General features: G+C 39.6%; 1 non-coding gene across 1 annotated transcript; it reads left to right on the forward strand.

The window, feature by feature from the left end:
* Positions 1 to 824: 824 nt before the first annotated feature.
* On the forward strand, positions 825 to 932 carry LOC112767357 (small nucleolar RNA R71). Its single transcript, XR_003184881.1, has one exon. It is a non-coding gene; the product is annotated as a small nucleolar RNA R71 (small nucleolar RNA).
* Positions 933 to 17,641: the final 16,709 nt, after the last annotated feature.

Consider the following 17,641-nt stretch of genomic DNA (forward strand, 5'->3'; position numbering starts at 1 on the left):
GGGCGTCCAGTAAGGCCTTCCTCAGTGGCGTTCACTGCCTCTCCTTCCTCCCAGAATTCGGTCATGTTGATGGCCTTGCACTCTCCTTTTGGATTTTCTTCAGTATTGCTTGGGAGAGTGCTTGGAGGAAGTTCAGTAATTTTCTTGCTCAGCTGACCCACTTGTCCTTCCAAATTCCTAATGGAAGATCTAGTTTCAGTCATGAAACTTTGAGTGGTTTTGATTAGATCAGAGACCATGGTTGCCAAGTCAGAATTATTCTGCTTAGAACTCTCTGTCTGTTGCTGAGAAGATGATGGAAAAGGCTTGCTATTGCCAAACCTATTTCTTCCACCATTATTGTTATTGAAACCTTGTTGAGGTCTATGTTGATCCTTCCATGAAAGATTTGGATGATTCCTCCATGAAGGATTGTAGGTGTTTCCATAGGGTTCTCCCATGTAATTCACCTCTTCCATTGAAGGGTTCTCAGGATCATAAGCTTCTTCCTCAGATGAAACTTCCTTAGTACTGCTTGGTGCATTTTGCATTCCAGACAGACTTTGAGAAATCATATTGACTTGTTGGGTCAATATTTTGTTCTGAGCTAATATGGCATTCAGAGTGTCAATCTCAAGAACTCCTTTCTTCTGACTAGTCCCATTGTTCACAGGATTTCTTTCAGAAGTGTACATGAATTGGTTATTTGCAACCATTTCAATCAGTTCTTGAGCTTCAGTAGGCGTCTTCTTCAGATGAAGAGATCCTCCAGAAGAGCTATCCAAGGACATCTTGGACAGTTCAGAGAGACCATCATAGAAAATACCTATGATGCTCCATTCAGAAAGCATATCAGTAGGACACTTTCTGATCAATTGTTTGTATCTTTCCCAAGCTTCATAGAGGGATTCTCCTTCCTTCTGTCTGAAGGTTTGGACTTCCACTCTAAGCTTACTCAATTTTTGAGGTGGAAAGAACTTTGCCAAGAAGGCATTGACTAGCTTTTCCCAAGAGTCCAGGCTTTCTTTAGGTTGAGAGTCCAACCATGTTCTAGCCCTATCTCTTACAGCAAAAGGGAATAGCATCAGTCTATAGACCTCAGGGTCTACCCCATTAGTCTTGACTGTGTCACAGATTTGCAAGAATTCAGCTAAAAACTGATGAGGATCTTCCAATGGAAGTCCATGAAACTTGCAATTCTGTTGCATTAGAGAAACTAATTGAGGCTTAAGCTCAAAGTTGTTTGCTCCAATGGCAGGGATAGAGATGCTTCTCCCATAGAAGTCGGGAGTAGGTGCAGTAAAGTCACCAAGCACCTTCCTTGCATTGTTGGCATTGTTGTTGTTTTCGGCTGCCATTTGTTCTTCTTCCTTGAAGAATTCGTCCAGGTGCTCTAAAGAGAGTTGTGTTTTGGCTTCTTTTAGCTTTCTCTTCAAGGTCCTTTCAGGTTCAGGATCAGCCTCAACAAGAATGCCTTTGTCTTTGCTCCTGCTCATAAGAAAGAGAAGAGAACAAGAAGATGTGGAATCCTCTATGTCACAGTACAGAGATTCCTTTAGATGTCAGAGGAAAAGAAGAGTAGAAGACAGAAGTGGAAAATTCGAACTTATCAGAGAGAATGGAGTTCGAATTTTGCATTAAAGGGTAGTGTTAGTCCATAAATAGAAGGATGTGAGAAGGAGGGAAGTCATTTTCGAAAATTAAGTGAAAAATTTTGAAAACATTTTTGAAAAACATTACTTAATTTTCGAAAATGAAAATGGAAAAGAGATCAAGTGATTTTTTGAAAAAGATTTTGAAATTAGAAATCAAAAAGATTTGATTGAAAACTTAATTTGAAAAAAAAAGTGATTAAAAAGATATGATTTGAAAACAATTTTAAAAGATATGATTTGAAAACATTTTGAAAAGATATGATTTTAAAATTAATGACTTGCCTAACAAGAAAAGATATGATTCAAACATAAAACCTTTCTCAACAGAAAAGGCAACATACTTGAAATGTTGAATCAAATCATTAATTGATAGTAAGTTTCTTTGAAAAAGGAAAGAAGTTAATTTTGAAAAAGATTTGATTGAAAAATTGATTTGAAAAAGATTTGATTTTGAAAAGATTTTGAAAACTTAAAAAAATCTGATTTGGAAACAAAATCTTCCTCCCCTAGCCATCCTGGCGTTAAACGCCCAGAATGGTATCCATTCTGGCGTTTAACGCCCAAAATGCTACCCTTTTGGGCGTTAAACGCCCAACCAGGTACCCTGGCTGGCGTTTAAACGCCAGTCTGTCCTTCTTCACTGGGTGTTTTGAACGCCCAGCTTTTTCTGTGCAATTCCTCTGCTGTGTGTTCTGAATCTTCAATTCTCTGTATAATTGACTTGAAAAGACACAAATTAAAAATATTTTTGGATTTTTAATAATAAGGAAAAATCAAAATGCAACAAGAATCAAATAACAATGCATGCAAGACGCCAAACTTAGCAGTTTGTATGCTACTGACACTAACAGGATGAAAATGCAAATGAGACACACTAGACATTCAAGTCAATAGAATTCAAAGATCAGAGCAAGTAAATCATCAAGAACATCTTGAAGATCACCAAGATATATGAATGCATGCAATTGACACCAAACTTATGATGAGACTCTAGACTCAAACAAGAAATATTTTTGGATTTTATGATTTTTAAAATTTTTTTTTTGTGTTTTTCGAAAATAAAATGGAAAAAGATATCAAAATTCTCAATGAGAATTCCAGGAATCAGTGCAATGCTAGTCTAAGACTCCGGTCCAGGAATTAGACATGGCTTCACAGCCAGCCAAGCTTTCAAAGAAAGCTTCGGTCCAAAACACTAGACATGGCCAGAGGCCAGCCAAGCCTTAGCAGATCACTGCCCCAAGAGCAAGATTGATAGAAATCAACAAGCTCCTGTGGTGATAAGTTGAAACCTCGGTCCAATGAGATTAGACATGGCTTTTCAGCCAGCCAGATTTCAACAAATCATCATGAAACTCTAGAACTCATCTTCAAGAATTTCGAAAAAAAAAAGTACCTAATCTAAGCAACAAGATGAACCGTCAGTTGTCCAGCCTAAACAATCCCGGGCAATAACACCAAAACTTGATGTTGTTGCCGGATCTTGGCACTGATGTTACCAAAGCTTGCTCAAAACTTGAACAATCCCCGGCAACGGCGCCAAAAACTTGGTGCTGTTGCCGGATTTTGGCATTAATGTTACCGGACAAAAGGCTTGCTCAAAACTAGAACAATCCCCGGCAACGGCGCCAAAAACTTGGTGGGCGAAATTGTGAACAATACTTTTTCACAACTCTCATAATCCCCGGTAATGGCTCCAAAAAACGTGGTAGCTCAATACCATGGCATTACACAACTTCGTACAACTAACCAGCAAGTGCACTGGGTCGTCCAAGTAATAAACCTTACGTGAGTAAGGGTCGATCCCACGGAGATTGTTAGTATTGAAGCAAGCTATGGTCATCTTGTAAATCTTAGTCAGGCAAACTCAAATGATAATGGTGATGAACGAAAATAACATAAAGATGAAGATAGAGATACTTATGTAATTCATTGGTAGGAACTTCAGATAAGCGCATGAAGATGCCTTTCCTTCCGTCTCTCTGCTTTCCTACTGCCTTCATCCAATCCTTCTTCCTCCTTTCCATGGCAAGCTCGTGTAGGGTTTCACTGTTGTCAGCAGCTACCTCCCATCCTCGCAGTGAAAGCTAATGCACACACTCTGTCACAGTGCTGCCAATCACCGGTGTGGTTCCCTCCCCTACCGGAATAGAATCCAGTGATTCTTTTGCGTCTGTCACTAACGCCCGGTAGGTTACAGGTTTGAAGCACGTCACAGTCATTCAGTCATTGAATCCTACTCAGAATACCACAGACAAGGTTAGACCTTCCGGATTCTCTTGAATGCTGCCATCAATTCTTGCCTATACCACGAAGATTCTGACTTCATGGAATGGCTGGCTCGTTTGTCAGGCGAGCACTCGGTTGTCAGGCGATCAACCATGCATCGTGCAATCAGGAATCCAAGAGATATTCACCAAGCCTCAAATGCTTGTAGAACAAGAGTGGTTGTCAGTCACTTTGTTCATGGGTGAGAATGGTGATGGGCGTCAATCATCACCTTCATCAAGTTGAAGAACAAGTGATATCTTGGATAAAGAACAAGCGGAATTGAATGGAAGAACAATAGTAATTGCATTAATACTCGAGGTACAGCAGAGCTCCACACCTTAATCTATGGTGTGTAGAAGCTCCACCGTTGAAAATACATAAGCATAAGGTCTAGGCATGGCCGAATGGCCAGCCTCCCAATGATCTAAGATCTAAAGTGATCAAAAGATATAAAGATCCAAAGATTTCTAATACAATAGTCAAAGGTCCTACTTATAGAAAACTAGTAACCTAAGGTGTACAGAAATGAGTAAATGACATAAAAATCCACTTCCGGGCCCACTTGGTGTGTGCTTGGGCTGAGCAGTGAAGCATTTTTCGTGCAGAGACTCTTCTTGGAGTTAAACGCCAGCTTTAGTGCCAGTTTGGGCGTTTAACTCCCATTTGGGTGCCAGTTCCAGCGTTTAACGCTGGGATTTCTTGAGGTGACTTTGAACGCCGGTTTGGGCCATCAAATCTTGGGCAAAGTATGGACTATCATATATTGCTGGAAAGCCCAGGATGTCTACTTTCCAACGCCGTTGAGAGCGCGCCAATTGGGCTTCTGTAGCTCCAGAAAATCCACTTCGAGTGCAGGGAGGTCAGAATCCAACAGCATCTGCAGTCCTTTTTTGTCTCTGAATCAGATTTCTGCTCAGGTCCCTCAATTTCAGCCAGAAAATACCTGAAATCACAGAAAAACACACAAACTCATAGTAAAGTCCAGAAAAGTGAATTTTAACTAAAAACTAATAAAAATATACTAAAAACTAACTAGATCATATCAAAAACATACTAAAAACAATGCCAAAAAGTATACAAATTATCCGCTCATCAGTCCACCATTGAGCCAACGTTAGTGACACTTAACATTGTCACTAACGTTGGCAATTGCTCACAAATGGCCACGTTAGAAGCCACGTTAACCTAGTTAACGTGGCCTCTAACGTTAAAGGGGGAAGAGAAGCCAACGTTAGTGACACTCAACATTGTCACTAACGTTGGCCTAAGGTGCAAAGAGCCACGTTAACTCCCACGTTAACTTGGTTAACGTGGGAGCTAACGTAAGAGATGGAGAGTTGTCGACAACGTTAGTGACACTCAACATTGTCACTAACGTTGGAGCAACCACACAACCACCAAGAGCCACGTTAACTTCCACGTTAACTTGGTTAACGTGGAAGCTAACGATGAGGAATGAAGAATGAGCCAACGTTAGTGACACTCAACATTGTCACTAACGTCGGGATGGCTAAGAATGGCCACGTTAGAAGCCACGTTAACCTAGTTAACGTGGACTCTAACGTGAGACCTAGGGGCACACTTGAACGTTAGTGACAATGTTGAGTGTCACTAACGTTCTCGAAGGTTGGCAAAAGTCACGTTAGAAGCCACGTTAACCTAGTTAACGTGAGCTTTAACGTGAAGCAAGAAGGGGCACACTTGAACGTTAGTGACAATGTTGAATGTCACTAACGTTCTCGAAGGCTAACAAGGCAACATTAAAAGCCACGTTAACCCAGTTAACGTGGGCTTTAACGTGTGGCAAAGGGGTGCATGGCAACGTTAGTGACAATGTTAAGTGTCACTAACGTTCTCGAACTTGTATTTTCACTAACTGTTAAACACCCCTAACGTCTTGAGCTAAAGTCTCTGCCCACTTCACACTTTCTCTCTACAAGTAAGCCAAGCCCAATTGAAGAAAGGAACTACTTCAAGCTCAAGGATCCAGAGGCCCAAGACTTGAAGAACTAACTAGAAGCTGAAAAGAGTAGTATATATAGGAGTAGTTTTGAAATAGAGAGGAGCTTTTGGGAGGAGCTAGGAAAGAGAACTACTCTTTGTATTTACTTTCTTTGCACTTCTAGCTTTATCATGTATTCTCCATCTTTGATTTTGATTTCTAGAGCTATGAACAACTAAACCCCTTTCATTGGGTTAGGGAGCTCTGTTGTAATTTGATGGATCAATACTAATTTTCTTATTCTTCTTCTATCTTTCCTTTTGATTTTACTTGAAAGCTTTCGATCTTCATCCAATTGGATAGTTATCTTGGAAAAGAAGCTATTCAAACATGGATCTCTTCGGATCCTTGAAAGAGGAATGAAGAGATTAGCTAGAAATGCTTTCTCATGCTGGACCAAATTGAGTGTGGATGGGTATGTGGCTATAACCCTCTAAGCATTTGATTGGGAAGTGCATGTGGTATAATCAGTGACCACACTTCATCTCTTCTCATGAGCAATTGACCAAGGAATTGGCTATTGATCAAGATTTGAGAGATTGAATTGCAAGAAATTGTGATTCAATCACTTAAGATTGCCAAGGAGATCAATGAGTGCATTGATTGAGAAAGAGATGAAAATGAAATTGATCCGGAGAATGCAACATCTCCTAAGCCCAATGAACTCCCCATTTCTAATCTTACCCATTCTCTTTATTTTCTGCAATTTACTTTTATGAGCAATTCCCCCATTCCCATTTACAATTCTGCTATTTACTTTCAGTTATTTACTTTCTTACCATTTTAATTTCTGCAATTATCAACTCTATTCATGGATTCGCTCAACTAGATCATTCCTCTAATTAAAGTTGCTTGATCAATCAATCCCTGTGGGATTCGACCTCACTCTATTGTGAGTTTTTACTTGACGACAAATTCGGTACACTTGCCGAATCGGAATTTGTTGAGAGACAAGTTTTACCCCGATCAATGACTTCTTTAAATCAAACAACCACCATTTAGTTGATGCTAAATCATGAGGTTTGGGCTAAAATTAATTGATTTTTAATGATTTATAAACTTTATGAATTTGGTGATACTTTGATTGGTTGTTTTGATTAATTGTAGGTGAAGAAAAGAAGAAAAGAAGAAAGCGTGGCCTAAGAAGCGTGGCCCAAGGAAGAAAAGAGTGTGGCACAAGAAAGGAGCACAAAGGAAAAATTCCAAGGAGGCAATGTTTCAATGCTCTGCTCACTTTGTGAGCTGAGCACAATTTGAAGCAAAGAAACAAGGAAGGGAAAAACAATGCTCAGCTCACCAAGTGAGCATTGTCGGGCATTCATCAAAAGAAATTTAAGGAAATAAGTTGCCAATGCCTGCTCCAAGGTTTGAACCCATGACCAAATCAAAGAAGAAAGCAAATTTTCGCTAAGTTAAATTTGGGCCGCTCACAGCATGACCATGCCTTCTTCCAAGGGCTATAACTTGAGCTACAGATGTCCGATTGATGTGCTTATAGTTGCATTGGAAAGCTGACATTCAGAGATTTTCAACGATATATAGCAATCCATATTTGGCGTACAATTGAGGCATGAGTGAAAGGCATCTTTAAGGGCCAAAAACAAGCAAAAATAGACCAAAATGCTTCCACCAAGGCTCGAAGAGGGAGACACAAGGAAACCCAAGGAAATTGCACCAGCGTGCTTCTCTCAGGTTTCGAACCAAGGACCTCCCCTTGGAAGCCAATGCTCAGCTCACAAAGTGAGCAGAGCGCTACTCTTGGTGCACCACACAAACATTTGACACGGGCCAGGGAAGACAAGCGCGCAAGGTGTGCGCACAAGGCCTCAATGCTCAGCTCAACTTGTGAGCTGAGCATTCCCCTGATGCATTGCATGCTACAAAGGATCCCCACATAAGCTCCGATGCTCTGCTCACCTTGTGAGCTGAGCATCCTCCTGGGAGCAAATTTTCACATGGGCCAAAATTCAACAAAAATCCAATTTAATTCAATTCTTCTCCAAATTGAATCAAGGCCAACCAAACCCATTTCTCCTCAAATCCAAAGCAAGCAAAGCCCACATCATCACTCAAAGGCACAAGAACAAGCTAGATTAGGAATTTTATTTTGTGAATTTTTAATTTCAATTTCATTTTATTTTCACTTTGTAAAGCCTATATAAGGCATCATTTTCATCTTTGTAAGGGGGGAGCCCCATAAAAGAATATTGGAGGGTAGCTCCATTAGAAAGCTCTCTCTCTTTAGTTTTCATTTTCTATTTTTGAATTTTGGATCGAGGGGAGAAGGAATTCTGTTTCCCTCTTAGTCTAAGATTTCTCTTGGTTCTGCTTCTGCAAACTTTCAAGTGACTTGTGATTTGAATCAATGTTCTCTTCATTGCTTTCATCTTTAATTTCCTGCATCTTCTCTGTTGGATCAAGGAAGGATTGGAGATCTAGACTTGTTTTCTAGTCTCCTCCACCCCTGAGATCTTCAACATCCTTTTTAATTTGCTGCAAATTAAGCATTGCTTTTCTGTTTTTAATCTTTCAAGCGTTTTTAGTTTCTGTTGCATTGCTTCCAATTTACATTTCCTGCAAGTGCTCTAAGTTCTTGTTCACTGCAATTTTACTTCTCTGCTTACATTGTTCCCAATTTATTCTTCCTGTACTTTTGTTCCTCTGAAATTTACATTTGAGTTGCTGTGAGCTTGATTTAAATTTTCCTGCACTTTAAGCTTCCTGTTACTTGTTCTCAAGATCTCCTTGATTGCTTGCTTCGTTGCTCTCTTTAATTTCCAGCACCCAACCCCCTTTACATCTGATGCAATTTACATTTCTTGCAATTTAAGTTTCAGCTATTTTACTTTCTTGCACTTTAAGTTTCTGCAATTTTACTTTCTGTATTTTAATTTTCCTTACTATTTGCATTCTGCTGCAATAATTCTCACTCCCCTATGTTAGCTTGACTAAACTAATCGCCCACTAAAGTTGCTTAATCCATCAATCCCTGTGGGATCGACCTCACTCTAAGTGAGTTATTATTACTTGATTGGACCCGATACACTTGCCGGTGAGTTTTGTGTTGGATCGTTTTCCACACATCAACAACCACAGAAAAAGAGTTACTTGTAGTGGTTTATGCCATTGACAAGTTTAGATCCTATTTAGTAGGATCAAAAGTCATTGTGTACACAGACCATGCTGCTCTTAAGTACTTACTCACAAAGCAGGATTCAAAACCCAGGCTTATAAGATGGGTGTTGCTCCTGTAAGAGTTTGATATAGAAATAAGAGACAGAAAAGGGACAGAGAACCAGGTAGCTGATCACTTGTCCCGGATAGAACCAGTAGCTGGGGCGTCCCTCCCCTCTACTGAGATCTCTGAGACCTTTCCAGATGAGCAACTCTTTGCCATTCAGGAAGAACCATGGTTTGCAGATATTGCAAACTATAAAGCTGTGAGGTTCATACCCTAGGAGTACAGCCGGGTGCAAAAAAAAAAAAATAATTTCAGATGCCAAGTACTACTTTTGGGATGAACCATATCTCTTTAAGAGATGTGCAGACGGAATGGTCCGCAGATGTGTACCTAGAGAGGAAGCACAAAGGATCCTATGGCATTGCCATGGATCACAGTATGGGGGACATTTCGGAAGTGAGCAAACAGCCACTAAAGTCCTCCAGTGCGGCTTCTACTGGCCTACTCTCTATAGCGATGCCTGAGAGTTTGTGCGTAACTGTGACAGTTGCCAAAGAGCTGGTAATCTGCCTCATGGTTACGCCATGCCTCAACAAGGGATCTTAGAGATTGAGTTGTTTGATGTATGGGGAATTGACTTCATGGGTCCCTTCCCACCATCATACTCAAATACTTATATTCTGGTGGCAGTAGACTATGTATCTAAATGGGTAGAAGCAATTGCCACTCCCAATAACGATACTATGACCGTGCTGAAATTCCTCCAGAAACACATCTTCAGCAGGTTTGGTGTTCCCAGAGTACTAATCAGTGATGGGGGCACTCATTTCTGTAATAAACAGCTGTACTCTGCTATGGTCCGATATGGAATTAGCCACAAAGTAGCAACTCCGTATCATCCACAGACAAATGGGCAAACCGGCGTTGCAAATCAGCTTCAGAATTCCCAGCGTTTAACGCTGAAACTGGCACAAAAATTGGAATTAAACGCCCAAACTGGCACAAAAGCTAGCGTTTAACCCCAGGAAAAAGTCTCTACACATGAAAGCTTCAATGCTCAGCCCAAGCACACACCAAGTGGACCCCGAAAGTGGATTTTTACGTCATTTACTCATTTCTGTATACCATAGGTTACTAGTTCACTATTAATAGGACCTTTTGACATTGTATCTTTACCTTATGCCACATTACACATTTCTTATTGTATCTTCTATGGCATGAGTCTCTAAACCCCATGGTTGGGGGTGAGGAGCTCTGCTGTGTCTTGATGGATTAATGCAATTACTACTGTTTTTCATTCAATCACGCTTGCTTCTATTCCAAGATATCACTTGTTCCTCAACTTGATGAATGTGATGATCCATGACACTCATCATCATTCTCACCTATGAACGTGTGCCTGACAACCACCTCTGTTCTACTTTAGATTGAGTGAATATCTCTTGGATTCCTTAATCAGAATCTTCGTGGTATAAGCTAGAATTGATGGCGGCATTCAAGAGAATCCGGAAGGTCTAAACCTTATCTGTGGTATTCTGAGTAGAATTCAAGGATTGAATGACTGTGATGAGCTTCAAACTCCTGAGGGCTGGGCGTTAGTGACAGACGCAAAAGAATCACTGGATTCTATTCCAACCTGATTGAGAACCGACAGATGATTAGCCGTGCTGTGAGAGAGCGCGTTGAACATTTTTACTGAAAGGATGGGAGGTAGCCATTGACAACGGTGAAACCCTACATACAGCTTGCCATGGAAGGAGCCTTGCGTGCATGAAGAAGAAGACAGTAGGAAAGTAGAGATTCAGAAGATAGAGCATCTCCAAAACCTCAACCTGTTCTGCATTACTGCAAAACAAGTATTTATTTCATGTTCTTTTACTTTTCACAATTAAACCTGAGAATTATTGATATCCTGACTAAGAGTTACAAGATAACCATAGCTTGCTTCAAGCCGACAATCTCCGTGGGATCGACCCTTACTCACGTAAGGTTTTACTTGGACGACCCAGTGCACTTGCTGGTTAGTTGTGTGGAATTGCAAAAGTGTGATTGCAATTTCGTGCACCATCAGTACAAACACAAGCCACCATAACAAGGAGCCCACCAGAATGTCCAACTTAAGGACTTTAACTAAAAGTGCTAGGTGGGAGACAACCCACCATGGTATGATCGTTCCTTTTCCAGTTTAAATTTTAGTCTATTTTTGAGTTTTGATTGAACCTGGAATTTTGCATACCATTCATTGCATCTGCATTTGCATCTAATATAGAAAAAAATGCCACGCGACGCGACCGCATAAGCGACGCGTCCGCGTCGCAAGGAGAGGGGAGAAAATAAAAATGAACAAAGAGTCACGTGAGAGCGTGGCTGGAGGCGTGCCAATGGCACAAATTGTCCCACGCGACCGCGTCCCTGACGCGACTGCGTCATATGGGAATAATGGCCTCCCACGCGACCACGTGCCCCACGCGACCGCGTGCCCCAATTTTCGACGTAAAAAGGGTGCACTACGAATTATTGTGCGAGAGTGGTGCTGGATTGGTGCTGAACGCACAATTCTATCCACGTGGACGCATGGCTCACGCGTCCGCGTCATTCCTCTTTGAAACCCACTCACGTGATCGCATGCCCCACGCGATCGCATCACCCGATATTTGGCAATTAATGATTTTGAACAGAGAGTTGTGCGAGCGCGAGGCTGCCCTCGCACCAGTAGCATCACCTGTGTCACGCGACCGCGTGCCCGGCGCGACTGCGTCAATCCATATAAGTGCAAGTCACGCGACCGCGTGCCCCACGCGATCGCGTTGCTTGCGTCGCATAGCTTATCCTAATTTGCCAAAATTTCTTATCTTTTCTTCCCCAATCCTAATTTTTCCTGCATCCTTTCTTCCTTACGTCTTTCTTCCCTTATTTTCCTTCTTTCTATTTTACTTATTTTATCTGCATACTTTCATGCATTGCATTCATGCATATTTTTTATTGGTGTTGATATTTATTTTGTGGATTGTTGAGAAATTATTTGACAATTATATATCATTTTTATAGGGTTGCTTGCATGTTCTAATTAATATTTTGCATACCTTATTTAATATGTATGCTATATGCTTGTGAAAACGCCCGTATGGCATTGTGCATTATTTTTAAAGATTTTTTTTAATCTACTACTATAAATGCTTGCTTTTCACAAAACCCTTTTTGTATTTTATTAATTAAATATAATTGTCAATACAAACGTTATTGTTAGTTTCTCACGACTAACAATACATTAAAGCTTTTGATGCTTGATCTATGCTACTCATGCCCTTACCGGCATGCTAATAAACATCTTGCATCCAATACTCCCCATGCCTTGCTATATTTCCATTGATGCACTGATCATATGGAATCGCGACCATGTCTTTCATTCACTATTTTTTTACTTGGCATGACTATCACTCGTACCGCCTTCCTCTTTGCTCCATCCCTTTGACTTCATGTCCCTTTCTCTTCTCCCTTTTTCAGGCTGGCCACCAGAACGGGTAAAGAGAAAGCTTCTACAACGAGCAACAGCTTAGGAACCACAACACCCACGCACCTGTGGATCTCAGCATGCACCGAGGATGGTGCAATCTTTAAGTGTGGGGAGGTCGATACCGATCTCCACGGGTTAGTTAATCCATTCTCAACACCAATTTTTGTTCTTCATTGGTTCATTTGCATGTTTATTTCTTTTTGTGCATATTTTACCACTTGGTTAAAGTAATATTTTCTTCTTCAAGAAATTTTTATAATATTTCACTAATTTGAATAAAACTTTTTGAAAAACTTGTTTGAAGAAATATTATTTTGGAACATAGTTTAAAGCCCGAACATACAAAACCAGTGGGATTTTGAGCCTATTTGATTATTTTATTTTTGGTGTGTATTTTTCTCTCTAAAATTGTGATCTTTGTCTTGCTTAATTCTATATTTCCATTGTTTAATGTATGCATGCACTAATATGATTGAGGCCTTTGTTTCACTAAGCTTACATACCCATGTGGCCTTACCCTTTCATTATCCTTTGCAAACCAATTTGAGCCTAATATACCCATTTGTTCTTTACTTTAGCTCATTACTAACTCTAAGCGGAAAACAATAATGTCCTTAATTTGAATCCTTGGTTAGCTTAGACTAGTAAAAGTGCTCATGATTTAAGTGTGGGGAAGTTGGGTTTGAAATTATTTGGTTTGAATAATTGGGTGTTGTATATTTTAGTGAAAATGTGCAGAATAATAGTTGAGCACATATTATTGCATTCAATACTTTAATCATATGCATTGAGAAAAAAAAAAGAAAAGAAAAGAGCAATTGATAAAAGGGGACAAAATGCCCCAAAGTAAGTGTTGGTATCAATGCATATGTACTGTACTCGAAACTTGGAATGCATAAATATGTAGTAAACACAGTTAATGGGTAGTTATTGATTTTATATTACATGGATTGTCTTAAGTTAGGTGGAAAGTTTATGTTAATTAAGGATTCAGATTTTAGTCCACTTGGCCAAATACAATCCTACCTTGACCCTAACCCCATTACAACCCTTGAAAGACCTCTTGATTTGTGTATTGGTGCATTAAATTTCTGTTGATTGTTAGATGAAGAGCAAGCTATAGAAAGCAAGATTAGTAGAGAATTGGGAGAATTGACGCTAGACACTTGAGGGTTAGAATGATATACACTACCAGTAAGGGTTCAATGCCTAATTCTATGTTCCCTGCTTTCATGAGCTATTTTCTTCTTGCAAGTTATTTGTATTGTATTTTGTGATTTAAATTAGTGAAATCCAGTTCATATCTGTTCTTGAAAGATTTATCTATTTTTAACCAAGTAGGTAGAAATATTTTGCATTTAGTTGCATTCATAGGTTGCATCTCAGACATTCTATCATTCCTCTTCATCTCTTTATAGCTTCTCTTGAGCTTAGCATGAGGACATGCTAATGTTTAAGTGTGGGGAGGTTGATAAACCCATATTTCATGGTTTATCTTGTGCTCAATTGAGTGGTTTTTATCAACTCTTTACCCACTTATTCATACTATTTGCATGGTTTTACATTTGTCTTCCTAGTTATGTGCTTTGATTGAAAACATGCTTCTTTGGCCTTAAGTTCCCTATGTTAAATCTTATTACCATTAGATACCTTGATATGTGTGTTAAGTGATTTTAGAGATTACAAGGCAGGAATGACTCAGAGGATGGAAAGGAAGCATGCAAAAGTGGAAGGAATACAAGAAGTTGGAGAAACTGCTAAGTTGTCCAGCCTGACCTCTTTGCACTCAAATGGCTATAACTTTAGCTAAAGAAATCCAAATGAGATGTTTCTCGTTGCGTTGGAAAGCTAACGTCTGGGGCTTCGCAATGATATATAATTTGCTATACCTGCCCCGACGCCAGGCGACATGAACGCGTGGATCAAGCGGCCACATCGCATCTGCGAACCTCAATCCGCGCGGCCGCGTGGACGACGCCTCTGCGTCACTCTTCCGTGACCTGTATGGACCAGAAAGCGCTGGGAGTGATTTCTGGGCTGCTTTTGACCCAGTTTTCAGCCCAGAACACATAGATTAGAGGCTATAAAGTGGGAGAATGCATGCATTCATAAGGATGCTTTCATAATTCACTTTCCATGATTTAGATCTAGTTTTGAGAGAGGTTCTCTCCTCTCTCTCTTTAGGATTTAGGATTTAAGACTTCTCCTAGTTTTAGGAGTGACTCTCAATCCCAGGTTCAATATTCTTTGTATTTATTTCTTTTCAATGTTTCATATTTGGATTGATTTTATTTTATTTATACAATTGAGATATTTCAGACCTATATGTCATTGATGATTGCTGTCTTTTATTTATATAAATAATTTGGATTTTTCTGTTATCCTTTTGTCTTTGGTTGAGTAATTGGTGACGCTTGAGCTGTCAAATAAAGCAGTGGTTGAAATTGGGAGTTGCTAATTAATCTGAGTTCCAATAACTCTAGCCTTTCCAAAGGAAAGACTAGGACTTTAGGTATCAAATTAATTAGTCCACTTGACCTTTCTTTATTTAGTAAAGGTTAACTAAGTGGGATTAAAATCCAATTCTCATCACAATTGATAAGGATAGGACTTCCAGTTCTTATACCTTGCCAAGAGTTTATTTTACAGTTATTTATTTATTTTTATTGCTTTGAAAATATACCTGTGCCCATTGCCCAAATTCCAAAAACCCCCAATTTTACCTTTTTCATAGCCAATAATAAGAACACACTTCTCTGCAATTCCTTGAGAAGACGACCCGAGGTTTAAATACTTGGTTAACAATTTTTAAAGGGGTTTGTTACTTGTGACAACCAAAACGTTTGCACGAAGGGATTTCTGTTAGTTTAGAAGCTGTATCTACAATGCGAATATTTTTAATAATTCTTTACTAGCAAAAATCCTAACGTCAAAATGGCGCCGTTGCCGGGGAATTGCAAACGTGTGCCTTATTATTGGTTATTGTAAATATTTTTCAAAAAAAAAATATTTTTCTTTTACTTGTTTATTTGTTTTCTCTTTTTCCCCCTTATTTCTGATAGCTATTATGAATTCTCACCCCTCTCGCTTTGAGTTTAGTTCTAACTTTGTTGAAGGAAATAGAAACCACAGCAGGAATATGCATCAAGGTCAGACCAATCAAGGATGGATGGAGTCAAGAGGATCTAATCAACCCTTTAGGCAACGACACCCTCCAAGATATCATGGACAACGACCATTCTACAATGCATACCCAGCTGAAAGATATGGTGGACAACCTTGTAACTACCAACAAGCCCCACCCCGTGCCTATAGACCATCCTCTCAACATGACCTCGAACCACCACACTCACAAGTTTCTTTTCGCCATTCGCCACCATACGATCCTTATCCGCCCCAATACCAATCCAATTACTCCCAAGAACCACCACTCCCCCATACACATTACCCATATCCATCAAAGTTAGAATCACAGGTTAGCCTCGAAGAATCAATGTAACAATGTACTGCAATCCTTCATCAACTGGAGCAAGCAATAGTGGAGAATATGTGAAAAACATGGTTAATGAATGGTTAGATGTTGTATTATGATTACATGGATTGTTTAAGTTAGGTGGGAAAGTTTAAGTTAATTAAGGATTCAGATTTTAGTCCACTTGGCCAAATACAATCCTACCTTAACTCTAATCCCATTACAACCCTTAAAAGACCTCTTGATATGTGTATCTGTGCATTAAATTTATGTTGATTGTTAGATGAAGAGCAAGCCTTAGAAAGCAAGGTTAGTAGAGAATCGGGAGAATCGAACCTAAAACACATGAGTGATTAGAGTGATATACACTACTAGTGAGGGTTCGATGCTTGATTCTTTGTTCCCGGCTTTCATGAGCTATTTTCTTCTACAAGTCTATTTGTACTTCATTTTTATGATTTGAATTAGTGAAATCCAGTTCATATTTATTCTTGGAAATTTATTTACTTTTAACCAAGTAGGTAGAAACATTTTGCATTTAGTTGCATTCATAGGTTGCATCTCATACATCCTACCATTCCTCTTCATCTTTATAGTTTCTCTTGAGTTTAGCATGAGGACATGCTATTGTTTAAGTGTGGGGAGGTTGATAAACCACTATTTCATGGTTTATCTTGTGCTCAATTGAGTGGATTTTATCAACTCTTTACCCACTTATTCATACTATTTGCATGGTTTTACATTTGCCTTCCTAATTATGTGCTTTGATTGAAAACGTGCTTCTTTGGCCTTATGTTCCCTATATTTAATCCTCTCTTATTACCATTAGATGCCTTGATATGTGTGTTAAGTGATTTCAGAGACTACAGGGCAGGAATGGCTTAGAGGATAGAAAGGAAGCATGCAAAAGTGGAAGGTATACAAGAAGTTGGAGAAATTGCTATGTTGTCCAGCCTGACCTCTTCGCACTCAAACGGCTATAACTTTAGCTACAGAGGTCCAAATGACGCAGTTCCAGTTGCGTTGGAAAGCTAACGTCCGGGGCTTCGATTTGATATATAATATGTTATAGTTGCTCTGACGCTAGGCAACGCGAACGCGTGATCCACGCGGACGCGTCACATCTGCGAATTTTAATCCGCGTGGCCGCGTGGGCGACACCTCCGCGTCACTTGGCCGCGACCTGTACGGACTAGAAAGCGCTGGAAGTGACTTCTGGGCTGTTTCTGACCCAGTTTTCGGCCCAGAGAACACAGATTAGAGGCTATAAAGTGGGGGAATGCATCCATTCATGAGGATGCTATCATAATTCTTAATTTTAGTTTTAGATGTAGTTTTTAGAGAGAGAGGTTCTCTCCTCTCTCTTAGGATTAGGATTTTTAGAAATTAGGAATTTATCTCATCTTCACATCAGGTTCAATATTTCTTTATTTTGACTTCTCTTCTACTTTGAGATACTTTAATACTTTTATTTGTATTTTATTTATATTGCCCAATTGGCTTATGAATACCTTGCATGTTAGATTTTACTGCTTTGAATGAATTGAAGTGTTTTCAGATTTATGAT

The sequence above is a fragment of the Arachis hypogaea genome, chromosome 2, assembly GCF_003086295.3.
Source record: "Arachis hypogaea cultivar Tifrunner chromosome 2, arahy.Tifrunner.gnm2.J5K5, whole genome shotgun sequence".
In the NCBI taxonomy this organism is placed as follows: Eukaryota; Viridiplantae; Streptophyta; class Magnoliopsida; order Fabales; family Fabaceae; genus Arachis; species Arachis hypogaea.